At 37.7% G+C, this 14,946-nt stretch overlaps 1 protein-coding gene across 1 annotated transcript in view; it reads right to left on the bottom strand.

Annotated features, from left to right (window-relative positions):
- CUNH10orf67 (chromosome unknown C10orf67 homolog) overlaps positions 1 to 14,946 on the bottom strand; it is a 151,154-nt gene that overhangs the window by 27,885 nt on the left and 108,323 nt on the right. The gene's annotated exons all lie outside the window — the stretch shown is intronic.

Here is a 14,946-nt window from a genome sequence, read left to right as displayed (position 1 = left end):
TATACCTGGCTGATTTTCAACAAAGGTTCCAAAGCAATCAATCCGATGGAGGAAAAAAATATGAAATTTGACCCTTATGCCACACCTTACAAAAAAATTAAGTTAATATAGATCATACGTCTGGGGAGCCTGGCTGGCTGATTTGGTTAAGCTGCCAACTCTTGATTTAGGCTCAGGTCATGATCTCAGGGTCCTGGGATGGAGCTCTACCTCTGGTTCTATGCTCAGAGGGAGTCGACTTGAGGATTCTCTTTCCCTCTTCCTCTGCCCCTATCCGCGCTTGCTCTCTCTCTCTGTCTCAAATAAATAAATAAATCTTTTAAGAAATATATAGATCATACACCTAAACATAAGATGTCTCGGGTTTTTTTTTAGAAAACATAAGAGAGTATCTTCTTGACTTCAGGGTAAGCAAGTGTTTCTAAGCATACATAAAGCGATATCCATAAAGGAAAATAACTGATAAATTAGGCTTTAAAGATAAAAAAAATCTTTTCCCATCAAAATACATTGTTAAGCAAATGAACAGAAAATGCATAACTGGGGAGAAAATATTTACAAAACGTGTATCTGGCGAAAGACTGGTATCCAAGATAAAATTTCTGTACTGTAGTTGCATGTTTAGTTTTGAAGAACCTCTCTAGTTACCTAGTTTCTCTGCACTTATTCACTAATTAAAAAAAAACAACTCAATGTTTTAAAATGGACTTTTATTTTGAAATAATTGTAGATTCACATGCAATGATAAGGAATAATACAGCAAGATCTTATAATACTCTTTACCTCCTTTCCCCTAATGTTAACATCTTGCAAAACTATAGTACAATATCACAACCAGGATATTGACATTGATACAATCCACCAATCTTATTCAGATTTCCCTAGTATGCATTTGTATGTGTGTATTTTATGCTATACAATTATAGCACCTGTGTAGGATTATCTATCTACTACCACAGTGAAGATACAGTATGTTTGCAGTGATCAATACAAAGACCCTTGTGTTGCCCTTTTGTTTTTGTTTTGTTTTGTTTTTTTGGTTTTTTTTTTGTTTTTTTGAGTTTATAAATCATGAGATCCTCTCCTGTCCTTCAAGTTAGGAGATTTATTTTATTTTTTTTTATTCTTATGTTAATCCCCATACATTACATCATTAGTTTTAGATGAAGTGTTCCATAATTCATTGTTTGTGCATAACACCCAGTGCTCCATGCAGAATGTGCCCTCCTCAATACCCACCACCAGGCTAACCCATCCTCCCACCCCCCTCCCCTCTAGAACCCTGTTTGTTTTTCAGAGTCCATCGTCTCTCATGGTTCGTCTACCCCTCCGATTTCCCCCGCTTCATTCTTCCCCTCCCGCTGCCTTCTTCTTCTTCTTTTTTTTTTTCTTAACATATATTGCATTATTTGTTTCAGAGGTACAGATCTGAGATTCAACAGTCTTGCACAATTCACAGCGCTTACCAGAGCACATACCCTCCCCAGTGTCTATCACCCAGTCACCCCATCCCTCCCACCCCACCCTGTGTTGCCCTTTTGTAACAAACCCACCTCCCTTACTGTGCCCCTCTCTTCATCCCTAACCCTGGCAACCACTAATTTGTTCTCCATTTCTAAAACTTTATCCTCTCAAAAGTGTTATATAACTATATTATACACCTGAAACTAATATAACACTATGTTAATTATAGTGGAATTTTTAAAAGAGTGTTATAGAAATGAATCATACAATGTGTAGCCTTTTGGGATTGCTTTTTTCATTCAGCATAATTCCCTGGAGATTCATCCAAGTTGTTGCTGTATCCTTAGTTTATTCCTTTTTGTTGCTAAATAGGATTCTGAGGTATGGGTACCCCACAGTTTAACCATTCACATGTTTAAAGACATATAGGTTGCTTCCAGGTTTTGACTATTATGAATAAAGCTGTTTTGAACATTTGGGTGTGGTTTTTTGGTTTGTGACTATGTTTTTATTTCTCTGGGAAAATGCATAAGAGTGCAATTGCTGGTTATATTGTAATTGCATGTTTAGTTTTTAAAGAAACTGTCAAACTGCTTTCCTAGTTATCCAGTTCCTCACCATCTTGCCAGGACTTAGTGTTGTCAGCCCCTTTTAAAAATTTTAATTAGTCTGATAGGTCTGTAGTGATATCTCAGTATGGTTTTATTTTGCATTTCCCTCATGGTTAATAATATTGAACATTTTTTTCATGTGCCTCTTCAATAAAATGTCTGGTCATGTCTTTTGCTCTTTTTCTATTTGGATTTGTTTGTACTGTTGAGTTTGGGAGGTCTTTATTTATCTAGATGTTAGTCCTTTGTGAGATACGTGGTTCACAAATCTTTTCTCTAAGTCTGTAGCTTGTCTTTCATCTGCTTCATGTGTGCTTTCATGGAGAAAAGCTTTTAATTTTGATGAGGTCCCTTATGGACTGAATCTTTGTGTCCCTGCAAAATTCATATGATGAATCCTCAATGTGATGGTATTAGAAAGTGGAGGCTTTGGGAAGTAATTAAATTTAGATTAGGTCCTAAGAGTATTACACTCTCATGATGGGATTGATCCCCTTATAAGAAGAGGAAGACAGTGAGCTAGAGGGCTCTAGCTCTCGCTCTGTCTCTCAGTCTCCCCCTCTTTCCCCACCTACCCAGCACTTCATGTGTACTCACTGAAGCAAGGCCAAGTGAATACACTGGGAGAAAATGTCAGTCTGCAATCCAGGAATCAGGCTCTCACTAAACACCTAATCTGCTGGCCTCTTGATCTTGAACTTCCCAACCTCCAGAACTGAGAGAAAAATTGTTGTTTAAGCCACCCAATCTGTGGTATTTTGTTATACCAGCCTGCGCATATTAAGATAGGACAGAGTAGTCCAGTTTATCAGTCTTTCCTTTTATGAATTGTGCTTTTGATGTCAATACTAAGAACTCTTTGCTTAACCCCAGATCCTAAAGATTTTCTCTTATTTTTTCCCCAAATGTTTATGGTTTTATATTTTTCATTTATATCTATGATCCATTTTGAGTTATTCTTTGTGTTAGATATAAGGTTTACATGAGGTTCATTTCTGAGGGCCACAGATGTCCAATTACTCCTGCACTAAATGTTGAAAAGGTTATCCTTCCTCCCAGTAAACTGCTTCTGCATTTATGTAAAAAAAAATCAGTTGAACATATTTGTGTGGATCTACTTCTGGGTTCACTGTTCTGTTCTAGACCTCTACAAATACTACAGTTCTTTGATTACTGTAGCTATATAATAAAACTTAATATCAGGTAAAGTGAGTCCTTCTAACTTATTCTTCTTTTTCAAGATTGTTTCAGATATTCTAGGGCCTTACTTTTAGAATAAAATTGTCTATGTCAACAAAAAAAACCTAGCTGGCATTTTGATAGAAATATATTAAACTAGAGCCCAATTTGGGGAAGAACTGACATCTTTACTACATTGGGTTGTCCAATTCATGAACATAGTATGTCATTTATTTGAGTCTCTGATTTCTTTCATTAGCATTTTATAATTATCAGTATACAGAACCTATACATGTTTGGTTAGATTTATATTTATTTATGTTTCTTTTGGAGCAAGTACAAATTACACTGTATTTTTAATTTTTGTTTCCATATGTTCATTCCTAACATACAGAAAGACAGTTGATTTTTAGAAGGAAAATATTCAGTCTTTCATCATTGAGTCTGATGTAAGATAAAGGGTTTTTTTGGCACATGTTCTTCATCAGTTTGAGGAAGTTCCCTTCTTTTCCTAGATTGCTAAGAGTTCTTTTCATGAATGGGTGTTGGATTTTTTCAAATGATTTTTCTCCATCGATTGACATGATCATGTGCTATGTCTCTATTAGCCTGTTCTTATGGATTTTATTGATTTATTTTCAAATGTTAAACTAGCCTTTCATTTCATGAATAAATCCCAGTTGATCATAATATATAATTTTTTATACATAGCAGGTTTCAATTTGCTAATTTTTTTTTTTTTAGGATTTTTGCACCTAAATTCATGAAGGATATTGCCCTATAGTTTTCGTTTTTGCCTACGGTCTCTGTATGGTTTTGGTACCATGGTAATACTAGCCTCATATAATGCACTGGGAAGTGATTCTGCCTCTTCTAATTTTCTGATATATATTGTGTAAAACTGGTGTTAATTCTTTAATGTCTGGTAAGATTCTCTAGTGAAACTATCCAGACATTCTGCAAATTCATTTTTCAGGAGCTTTTAAATTAGAAATTCAATTTTTATGGTCATATGACTTTTAAAGAATATTTCATTTTGATTGAATTTTGGTAGTTACTGGTTTTTGAGGAATTGCTCCATTTTTTTCTAAGTTGTGAAATTCATGAGCATAAAGTTGTTTGTAGTTTCCCCAGTTATCCTTTTAAAGATGACAAGTTCTATAGTGATATCTCATTTTATTTTTAAAGTTGGAGATTTGCGTCTTTTGCCCATCTCTTTCCATATTTATTAGTCATGCTAGAGGTTTGTCAATTTTATTGGTTTATTTTCAAAGAACTAGGTTTTTTATTTCGTTTGTTGTTTTCCTATTTTCAATTCCATTTATTTCTGCTATTATCGTTATTATTTCCTTCCTTTCTGGTTGATTTGTGTTTATTTTGCTCTTCTGTTTCTAATTTTTTGAGGTAGAAACTACAATTATTGATTTGAGACCTTCTTCTCTACCGCTAGCATTTAGAGGTATACTTCCTTCTCAGCACTGCTTTAGCTGTATCTCATATATTTGGTATGTTTTATTTTTCATTCTGCCTTAGGTACTTAAAAAATTGTATTGAGACTTCCTCTTAACCCTCCCTATTCCCAGTTTGCTGAGAGTTTTCATCAAAAATATATGTTGGACTTTCTCATGTGTTTTTTCTACATCTATCTGCCCTCTGGCTCCAACATTTTACATTTTTCTCATATACAAAATCCCCTCCTGCACCTTATTCTAGAAATTCTGTGGTTTTAGCCATTACATTTAGGTTTATGATCCATTTGAGTTAACTTTTATATGAGGTGTGAGGTAGAGTTGAGGTTCATTTTTTGCTTATAGCTATCCATGTGTTCCAGCACCTTTTGTTGAAAAGATCATCCTTTCCTGCTTGAATTGGCTTGGCACCTTTGTCAGAGATCAATTCACCATATATGACCCACTAGGTTTATTTCTGGGGTCTCTATTCTATTCTGTCAATCTATATGTTTATCCTTATGCCAATATCATTGTACCTTGACTACTGTGTCTTTAGAATAAGTCTTGAAAGCAGGTTGTGTGAGTCCTTCAGCTTTGTTCTTTTTCAAAATTACTTCAGCTATTTAAGGTCCATGAATTTTCCATATAAATTTTAGAGGAGCTTGTTAATTTAAAAAAAAAAAAAAAAAGCCTGCTAGGATTTTGATTGGGATTGTGTTGAATCTATAAATCAATCTGGAAATAACTGACAGTTTATATCATCTAAATCATGAACACGGTATGCTTCTCCATCTATTTAAGTCTTCAATTTCTCTCAGGAGTGTTTTGTATGGTTTTGTAGATATTTTGTCAAATTTATCCATAAACATTTCCTATTTTTATGCTATTATAAGTGGTGTTTTTAAAATTTTCCATTTTTGATTGTTTATTGCTTGTATACAGAAATACATTGTTTTTGTATCTTGATCTTTGTGAACTTGCTAAATTCACTTATTAATTCTAGTAGCTTTTTTGTAGATTCTTTAAGATTTCTTACATAGATGATAATGTCATCTGGGAATAAAAATAGTTCTACTTCTTCCTTTCCAATCTGGATGCCATTTCTTTTTCTTACATTGGTATCCTGGTTAAGATCTAAAATACAATGTTGAATGGAGATGGTAAGAGCTGAAATTCCTTTTTTGTTTGTTTGTTTTTTATTATTATGTTCAGTTAGCCAACATATAGTACATCATTAGTTTTTGATGTAGTGTTCAACGATTCATTAGTTGTGTATAACACCCAGAAGAGCAGAAATTCTTGTCTCATTCCTGACCTTAGCTGTCAGTCTTTCCCTATGAAACATGGCAGTAGTTTTAAATGTTTTGTAGATACCCATTATAAGCTCTATTCCTATTTTGCTGAGAGTTTTTCTTTTTTAAGTAGGCTCCACACCCAGCATGGACCCAACATGGGGCCTGAGCTCACGACCCTGAGATCAAGACCCGAGCAGAGATCAAGAATTAGACGCTTAACTGACTGAGCCACCCAGGCGCCTCTCACTTAGAGCTTTATCACAAATGTATATTGGACTTTCTCAAATGCTTTTCCTACATTTATATCTGCCTTCTGCCTCATACATTTTACATTTTTCCCATACGTAAAACACATTCATCCTCACCCAAGGCCTCCAAAAATCCCATCCTATTACAGTGTCAGCTTGAAGCCAAGATCTCATTATCTAAATCTGGTCCAGGTGCACATAAGCCTCCTTGAATATAACAGAGAAAGACATGTATCATATGATCTCACTGATATGAGGAATTCTTAATCGCAGGAAACAAACAGTGTTGTTGGAGTGGGGGGTGGGGTGGGAGGGATGGGGTGACTGGGTGATGGACACTGGGGAGGGTGTGTGCTCTGGTAAGCACTGTGAATTGTGCAAGACTGTTGAATCTCAGATCTGTACCTCTGAAACAAATAATGCAATATATGTTAAGAAAAAAAAAAAAAGAAAAAGAAGAAGAAGGTAGCGGGAGGGGAAGAATGAAGCGGGGGAAATCGGAGGGGTAGACGAACCATGAGAGACGATGGACTCTGAAAAACAAACTGAGGGTTCTAGAGGGGAGGGGGGTGGGAGGATGGGTTAGCCTGGTGGTGGGTATTGAGGAGGGCACATTCTGCATGGAGCACTGGGTGTTGTGCACAAACAATGAATCATGGAACACTTCATCTAAAACTAATGATGTAATGTATGGGGATTAACATAAGAATAAAATAAAAAAAAAAAAAAGCCTCCTTGAATATAGTTTATCTTGATCTGATGACCCAGGAACTAAAGAGACAAGTTATCCAACCCCCATAGCCAACATATCATAGTGGGACATTGGATAACCTCTAGACACCTTCTCCTTCCAAAAAAGGAAAGAGTGGGAAGCATATAATGACCAATCTGTAGTATTTTTTGTTTCTCACACATGGTTCCTTATTTCCTGCCATCTTACTTTTGGCTTACATTCACCCTGCAGAAAAGGTCACTGGTTCTTAGCCTAATGTGGGAGATCACCTATGACCACCTCTTCACACACACACACACACACACACACACACACATGCACACACGTACATTCTAGCATGCCCAGCACTGTGACTTCTGTTTCTGGTTTGCCCAGACTGGTGAATGCCCTAAGGGGAAGTTCAGTTTGGAATGCTAAATTCTCCCTGATGTTTCTCCCTTGACATTTGATTTTACCTGGTAATCCCTCTCTTGTCAATTCTTTGGTGCTTTATTTATAAAGACGTTTATACTATTTCATCTAAATTGTTTTTGTTTTCTTTTTTTCTGGTAGTTGGTTTGAATGCCTAGCTTACTTGATAGTTTCCCCCACTATAATCAGTATCAGTGTGCGTAATGGAAAAAGCTTAGGCCCTCTTTCCCAAACAGTTTGAATTTTCCCTCAGAATCCTCTTAATACTTTGGAGTTGATACACAGAATCATGTCTGCTCTCGGGAGGAGCTTTCAGGTCTCTAGCTATCAGAGGGACCAACCGTCCTGGTTTGCCTGACTGGGGGGTTTCTAGATACAAGACTCTCCGCATTAAGCCTGGAGAAGTTCTGGTCAGACCAGGATGATCTGGTCACCCTCTCAACTATAACTTTGCTTTCATCACTAAGTGTAGGTGTGAGTAACCCACCCCTCTTTTCTTAGAGAAGGACACGAACCATCACACTTTCCAGTGAGATCAGATAATCCCAAGGTCCTGCAGCTCCTTATCTGTCCTCCGCCTGCTAGTTGACCAATGAGGTGGCTCAGCTGGACCGAAGTAAGTTCTCTGGGAGACTTGATATTGATGGCATTGGTGCCACCTCCTTGAGCTCAAGTCTGGGTGATCTTAACAGGGCATTTCCCTGGCCAGGAATCTTCTAGAACAAAGATGCACTAGATGGTCCCCAATAAATGTATAAAGTGGTATGGAGCTGGTTTTCCTCTTCTGTAGCACTTTCCATGACTCATCCTGCTGGCCTAGCCCAACATCACCTTGTGGTGGAGTAATAAAAGATAAAGGGAGAGTGTCCTCTCCGTTCATCTTCTTCTTGTAAATTGTTATTTTTTTTAGTGAGCTTTACACATATACCAGGTATGCTAGTGGTACTTATGGCTCTGACCCTTGCACAACATCTAGGATTACTATAGCACAACACAACACCAGGTATTACCCACAGCGAACATTTACTGCAACTACTACTCTGTGACAGATAAACGACAATTTCGTCAAATGGGAATTTGGAGCTTTCTGCCTGAACTCAGCATTAATGGCTTATGTTCATTGCAATGTATTAGTGTAACATTCTGACAGAGAGGTGTCAAGGGAGAGAATCAGGGACTAAATGAATTAAATAAAAACAAAGGAAAGAGGATCAGGACTAGAACAGAACAAAGATATTTCCCTTAACCACACCTGGCTAAGAGTTTTTCCTTATTAAAAAGGGCAGCACATCTCAATGGATGGTCCAAGGATCCATGGGGTTCCCAAAATCTTTAGGGCTTTTGCAGCATCATTATTATTTTCCTAACAATATGAAAACAATCATCACCTTTTTTCACTCTCATGGTCTCACCAGCATACAGTGGAGTTTTCCAGAGGCTCCGGGATATTGACCCTGATAGAATGAACGCAGAAGCAGATGTAAGGATCCAGCTGTCTTCTAGTTAGCCAGATATTCAAGAAATTTGCAAAAACACAAGGCAGAAGCAGATGTAGGGATCCAGCTATCTTCTAGTTAGCCAGATATTCAAGAAATTTGCAAAAACGCAAGGCAATGACACTCTTACTAAACTTTTTTGTTTTGGAAACTATTTTTATAAGAAATATGCTATTTATTTTAGCATGCAAAAGATTGTTATTGTTATTTGTAAATGAACTAATGAATAATTTGATTGTTTTAATTTCACATGCAGTAAATATTAACTGACAAAACCCATCTAAACCAAATCTCCTTAGAGGACTCAATAGTTTTTAAGAGTGGAAAGGGATCCTGAGACCAAAAAGTTTGAGAACCACTGGAACAAAACCTATAAATTAATACATAAATTAACCTATAAATTAAAGTACACTCTAGTTAGTCCATATATTGTATAGTTGTGTCACTTGTGTATGAACAGTATGACCAGCTTATTAAACTATATGTAGTCCATGCTATAGTGTGGGTTAAGTCATTTTCAACTACTCACTTTTAAAATTCATTCCTTCATTTACTCATAACAAATATTTGAGTAGCTACTCTGTGGCAGCCACCATGGTAGGTTTCGGGGTACAACTGTGAACAAGATGCAGTTCCTGATTTCAAGTAGCTCACCAGATGGAAATGGCAGACAAGTCAACAGGCCATCTCCATACAGTGTGAGGATAGCCACGAGAGGGGAACTGTGTGCTGTATAAACCTGAGGGTGGGAACCTGCTCCGGTCTAGGGGAGTAAGGGGGAGGGGTTCCCAGAGGTGTTATCTGAACTCTGACCTGAAGAATGAGCAGGAGCTAACCAAGAGGTGGCACTTTAGGAAGAGGAAACCACATAAAAGAAACAGTACTCTGAGACATTTGGTAATGAAACTCCTGATTATAGGTAGACAAATGTATCTGCTGATTTCATGGGGGATGAATTGCTGCATGGGTCTGAGGGATTCACTGTGGTGGATTAGGAACAACACTGGCTCAAGGGAACTTTTCCTTTCACAAGGTTTGCCTTCTGCCCTGTGACTTACAAGTAGATCATGAAGGCTGAGCAGGGCTACCAGATGTCCAGGACTGTGTAGAGCAAGCACATTTTCTGATGGTGGGCAGGAACTCACTGACAGTGAGACAGGGAACACATGGATAGTAGAACTTGCTCTGCGGTCTGCCAAGTATATAAGGATGCAATCACCTTGAGCCACTACTCATGTCATTCTTGTCTTCATTAATTGCCACGATTCCCAGAGCTATAATGTAAATGAAGTTTCCCACAGATCACTGGAAGCATCCCCCAGATTTCAAAGTGGTTCTCAGTCCTATGGCAGCAACAGTTGGCAAACTGTAGATTCTACCTGTGGATCACCAGCGTCAGAACAGTGATAGCACCAGAGGGGCGCCTGGGTGGCTCAGTCAGTTGGGCATCTGATCTTGACTTCATGATCTCAGGATTGTGAGAAAGAGCCCCTTGTGGGGCACCCTCCTAGGCATGGAGGCTGCTTCAGAGCTCTCTCTCCCTCTCCCCTTAACCCTCCCCACACTTGCACGCTCACTCTCTCTCTCTCAAAATAAATAAATAAAAATGTACAGTGATAGTACTAATGAGAAGTGATATAATAACATAAATTTTATCAAATACACAGGACTAGACACAGAAATTCAGACATATATTTTATTATAGTAAATGTCTGGGTCATCAAAATACTGGTTTCCTAGTTGAATGGCCAAACACCGCCACATTACCTGGTATATGTCTAGACAGACCTGAGGCATGACTCAAAGGGAACTCAGGCAACAGGGACCCCAGTTATGGGATCAAGGCCAACTGCAGCAGTAACTCAGGGCTGGGCCCCCAGAATGAGGGGCTACAGCAACCTTTGTAACTCCTTTCTATCTTAAGTCTGGGTTGTCCCTAGAAGCCAAGTACACTGGGATGAAACAGATGAGAAAACAGTTAAAATTAAGAGTTCAGTTATAGTACTTTTCTGATGAGTACACTTTTTTTTTTTTTTTTTTGGTTTTTAACCAAAGAGGTGAATGATCTGTACACTGAAAACTATAAGACATTGATGAAAGAAATTGAAGACGACACAAATAAATGGAAAGATAACTCATGTTCCTGGACTGGAAGAATTAATATTGTTAAAAGGGCTATACTACTCAAAGCCAATGTGATCTCTATTATGATTCCAGTTTTTACAGATTTCACTTTTTACCAAAAGAATTATTAGAAAATAAATAGAATTATTATTAGAAAAAATAATTCTAAAACTTATATGGAATCACAAAAGACCCCCCCCCCCAAACCCAAGCAATGCTGAGAAAGAAGAACAAATTTGGAAGTATCACACTTCATGATTTCAAAGTATATTATAAAGCTACAGTAATCAAAACAGTATGGTACTAGCACAAAAGCAGACACACAGACCAAACGAAAGAGAGCTGAGGGTCCAAAACTAAACCTATGAATACATAGCCAACTAATATTTGACAAAGGAGCCAAGGACACTCAATAAAGAAAAGACAGTCTCTTCAATAAATGGTGCTGGGAAAATTGGACATTCACATGTCAAAGAATGAAACTAGACCCCTATCTTATAACACTCCCCCAAATTAACTGAAAATAAATTACAGACTTAAATGTAAGGCCTGAAGCCATAAAACTCCTTGAAGAAAACATAGGGGAAAAGCTTCTTGACATAGGTATCAGCAATGATTTTTTTGGATATGACACCTAATGCACAAGTAACAAAATAAAAAATAAACAAGTGAGACTAGATCACATTGAAGAGCTTCTGTACAGCAAAACAATCAACAAAATAAAAAGGCAACTTATGGAATGGTAGAAAATATTTGGAAATCATATATCTGATAAGGGATTAATATCCAAAATATATATAGATCTCATACAACTCCATTGCAAAAAATAAAAATAAAAAATAAAAAAATAAGAAAACCCAAATAATCCACTTAAAAATGGGCAGATGATTGAGGTACCTGGGCAGCTGGGTGGTTGAATATCCGACTCCTGCTTTTAGCTCAGGTCATGATCTTGGGGTCATGGGTTCGAGCCCCACATCCAGCTCCTCACTCAGCCTGGAGTCTGCTTGTCCCTCTATCTCTCACTCTGCCCCTCCCTGCACTCACTTGCATGCATGCATACGTGTGTGTGTGCTCTCTCTCTCAAATAAATAAAATCTTTAAAAAAAAAAAAATAGGGAGGTGACCTAAGTAGACATTTTCCAAAGAAGGTATTCAAATGGCCAACAGGTACATGTAAAGGTATTCAGCATCATTAATCATCAGGGAAATGCAAATCAAAACCATTAATGAGATATCACCTCATACTTGATAGAATGGCTATCACTATAGATAACAAGGGTCGGTAAAAATGTGGAGAAAAGGGAACACTTGTGCCCCGCTGGTGGGAATGTAAATGGTTCAGCCACTATGGAAAACAGTATGGAGTTTCCTCAAAAAGATTAAAAATAGAATTACCATATGACCCAGCAACTCTTCTTCTGAGCATTTATCTGAAGGGAGCAAAATCACTATCTCAAAAAGATAGCTGCATCCCCATGATCACTGCAACATTATTCACAATAGCCAACACGTGGAAACAACCTAAGTGTCCATTAACAAATGAATGGATAAAGAAAATGTGGCACTGATATAATGGAATACTATTCAGCCATAAAAAAGAAGGAAATCCTGCCATTTGCAACAACACGGATGGGCCTTGAGGACATTATGCTAAACGAAATCAGTCAGAAGAAGACAAATACCGTATGATCACTTATATGTGGAATGTAAAAAAACTGAACTTAGAGAACTGGTGATTGTCAGAGGTGGGGAGTGAAGTGAGGTTGGCGAAATGGGTGAAGGTGGTCACAGTACATAAACTTCTAGTCATAATAAACGTCCTAGGAATATAGCATACAACATAGTGACTATAGTTAACAATACTGTGTTGTATATTTGAAAATTGCAAAGAGAGCAAATCTTAGAAGTTCTTATCACAAGAAAACAAAGTTTGTAACTATGTGTGGTGATGGATGTTAACTCGATTTACCATGGTGATCACTTTACAATATACACATATATCAAATTCTTTTGTTGTACACCTAAAACCAATACAATGTTATGTGGCGATTACATCTCAATTTTTTAAAAAGATAAATGAAAGGCACTACGCATAAGAATCACAGGAAGATACAAAACTATTTCATACGCTTCCCTTCAAGCCAATCTCAGGATACCATGATTCCAAATTTCATTGCTTCCCTACACTTAACTGGTGGTGCCTTTTTACTTGCAGCTCTTTGACTTTTTAGGCTAGGTTCTTAAGAGGCCAGAAAATAAACTGCATTGGAAAACAGTAATAGGCAAGCATGGAACAAAAACCCTGCAGTGAGAACATTTTTACATTTCTACAAAAAGACTCTGCGTCCACTCTACCGTCTCCCACTCCTCCATCTAGGTACAATCATCAATCCAGAAATCTTCATTTCTGGAAAAAAAGTACTGTGGCAAGAGACAAAGGAAGTCAGAGAGCCACAAAGCCAGCCTCCCACCGAGTTAGGAACTGAATGCCTTGGTGGGAGGGAGGGGGTGCCAAACAGTGACCTTGCTGGGCCCAAAGGTATGCCCCGGAAACCTTGGTCATGAGAAGAACCTTAAGCAGACTCTCTCTTCTGAAACCCTGAACCCCCAAACTAGTTCTGAGCATGCCGAAGGCTCTTGTGTGTGGGGGGGTGCGGTTTGTGATGCAAGATCTTGCTGCTTGGCAACAAGCTTGGTGCTCCACGAACTTCCAAACAACAAAACAAAACGTGATTGGTTCCCCTGTGGGCAATATAATAGCCCTGGTTAACTGCTTAAGTTTCAATAAAGAGGCCAAGTAAAACTATGGGTTCTGTTCATAGTATCGGCACAAACTCACTGATCAAGGAGTTTAATTTCTTCTCTAACGTCGTTAACAAACTGACAATATAACACTTGCTTCCCGTTCTATAAAAACACTTTCAATTTTAATGACAATGTGCACATTTCGTTTGTTTAGAGAAACAACTCCTAGACTTTGGAGGAATGACAGAAGGGGGTGGGGAGAGAAGAAATCGACCAAGTATACTCCAATAATGGAGACGATTTTTATAGGTGAGGTATCTAAAAGTAAAGGGTTCAAAATAACGTCATTTGTTAGCACATGGTTTCTGTGAATGGCTAACCATAAATTTTTTTCCTTGCCTGCATTCCCAAGTTGGTTTCATAGAAGGCTTTATTGTCGTCCCGGAGCATTGTTTTGCATTAATTTCTATGACAAGGAACCTAAAACACATGGTGCTGAGAGTAACAAAACAGAGTTAGGGAAACAGTCATGACTTGGCACAAAGTGTGACAAGCTGTAAAAAAGGGAATGTTTCAATATCTGAAGTGGTGTTGACTGCCTATGAACAACCTTTTCTCTTCTAAACAGTATCATATTCTTTTCAAGCACATTTAGAACGCAAGTCAAGCTGTGTTTTATTTTTGATCATAATAAACACAGTCAGTTTCCTGTAACAAAGACATACTAGTGGTGACCAGTTGAAAGCCAAAGTACACCACCATAAGCTGGGCGGGGGGTGAGGTGGCGGGGCCTGGGGGGTGGGTAGTCAACAGATAAAATAAAAGAGCAGCCGTCTGGAAAGTTCTCTTAAAAGAACATAAAAAGCCAGTGTTTTCTTATGAGACAAACACAGAATGCCAAAATATCTAGCTGGGCTCTTTTTGTTGTTGTTGTCATTTATGGCAATTTGTAACTAAAAATAGCAGATCCTTCAAAATATTGGGCTCTCCTATTTGTGTGTGTGTTTTTTTTAAATCTCCATAATCAAACACAAAAACTTTGGACAGTGCTTTAAATGGTAACACGATTTCTTATGGAAGACTCATCCACGTGGCAGCTTATTACGTTTATCATAGTACTAATCAATCTGTTGCCTTAAAATGATCATTTAAAAATGTTTATAGAAATAGGTGAAGGGATAAAGAG

Source organism: Mirounga angustirostris, unplaced genomic scaffold, assembly GCF_029215605.1.
Source record: "Mirounga angustirostris isolate CCGP_5_RB_7025 unplaced genomic scaffold, mMirAng1.0.hap1 SCAF_5, whole genome shotgun sequence".
NCBI lineage: Eukaryota > Metazoa > Chordata > Mammalia > Carnivora > Phocidae > Mirounga > Mirounga angustirostris.
This window is presented reverse-complemented; position numbering and strand designations above follow the sequence as displayed.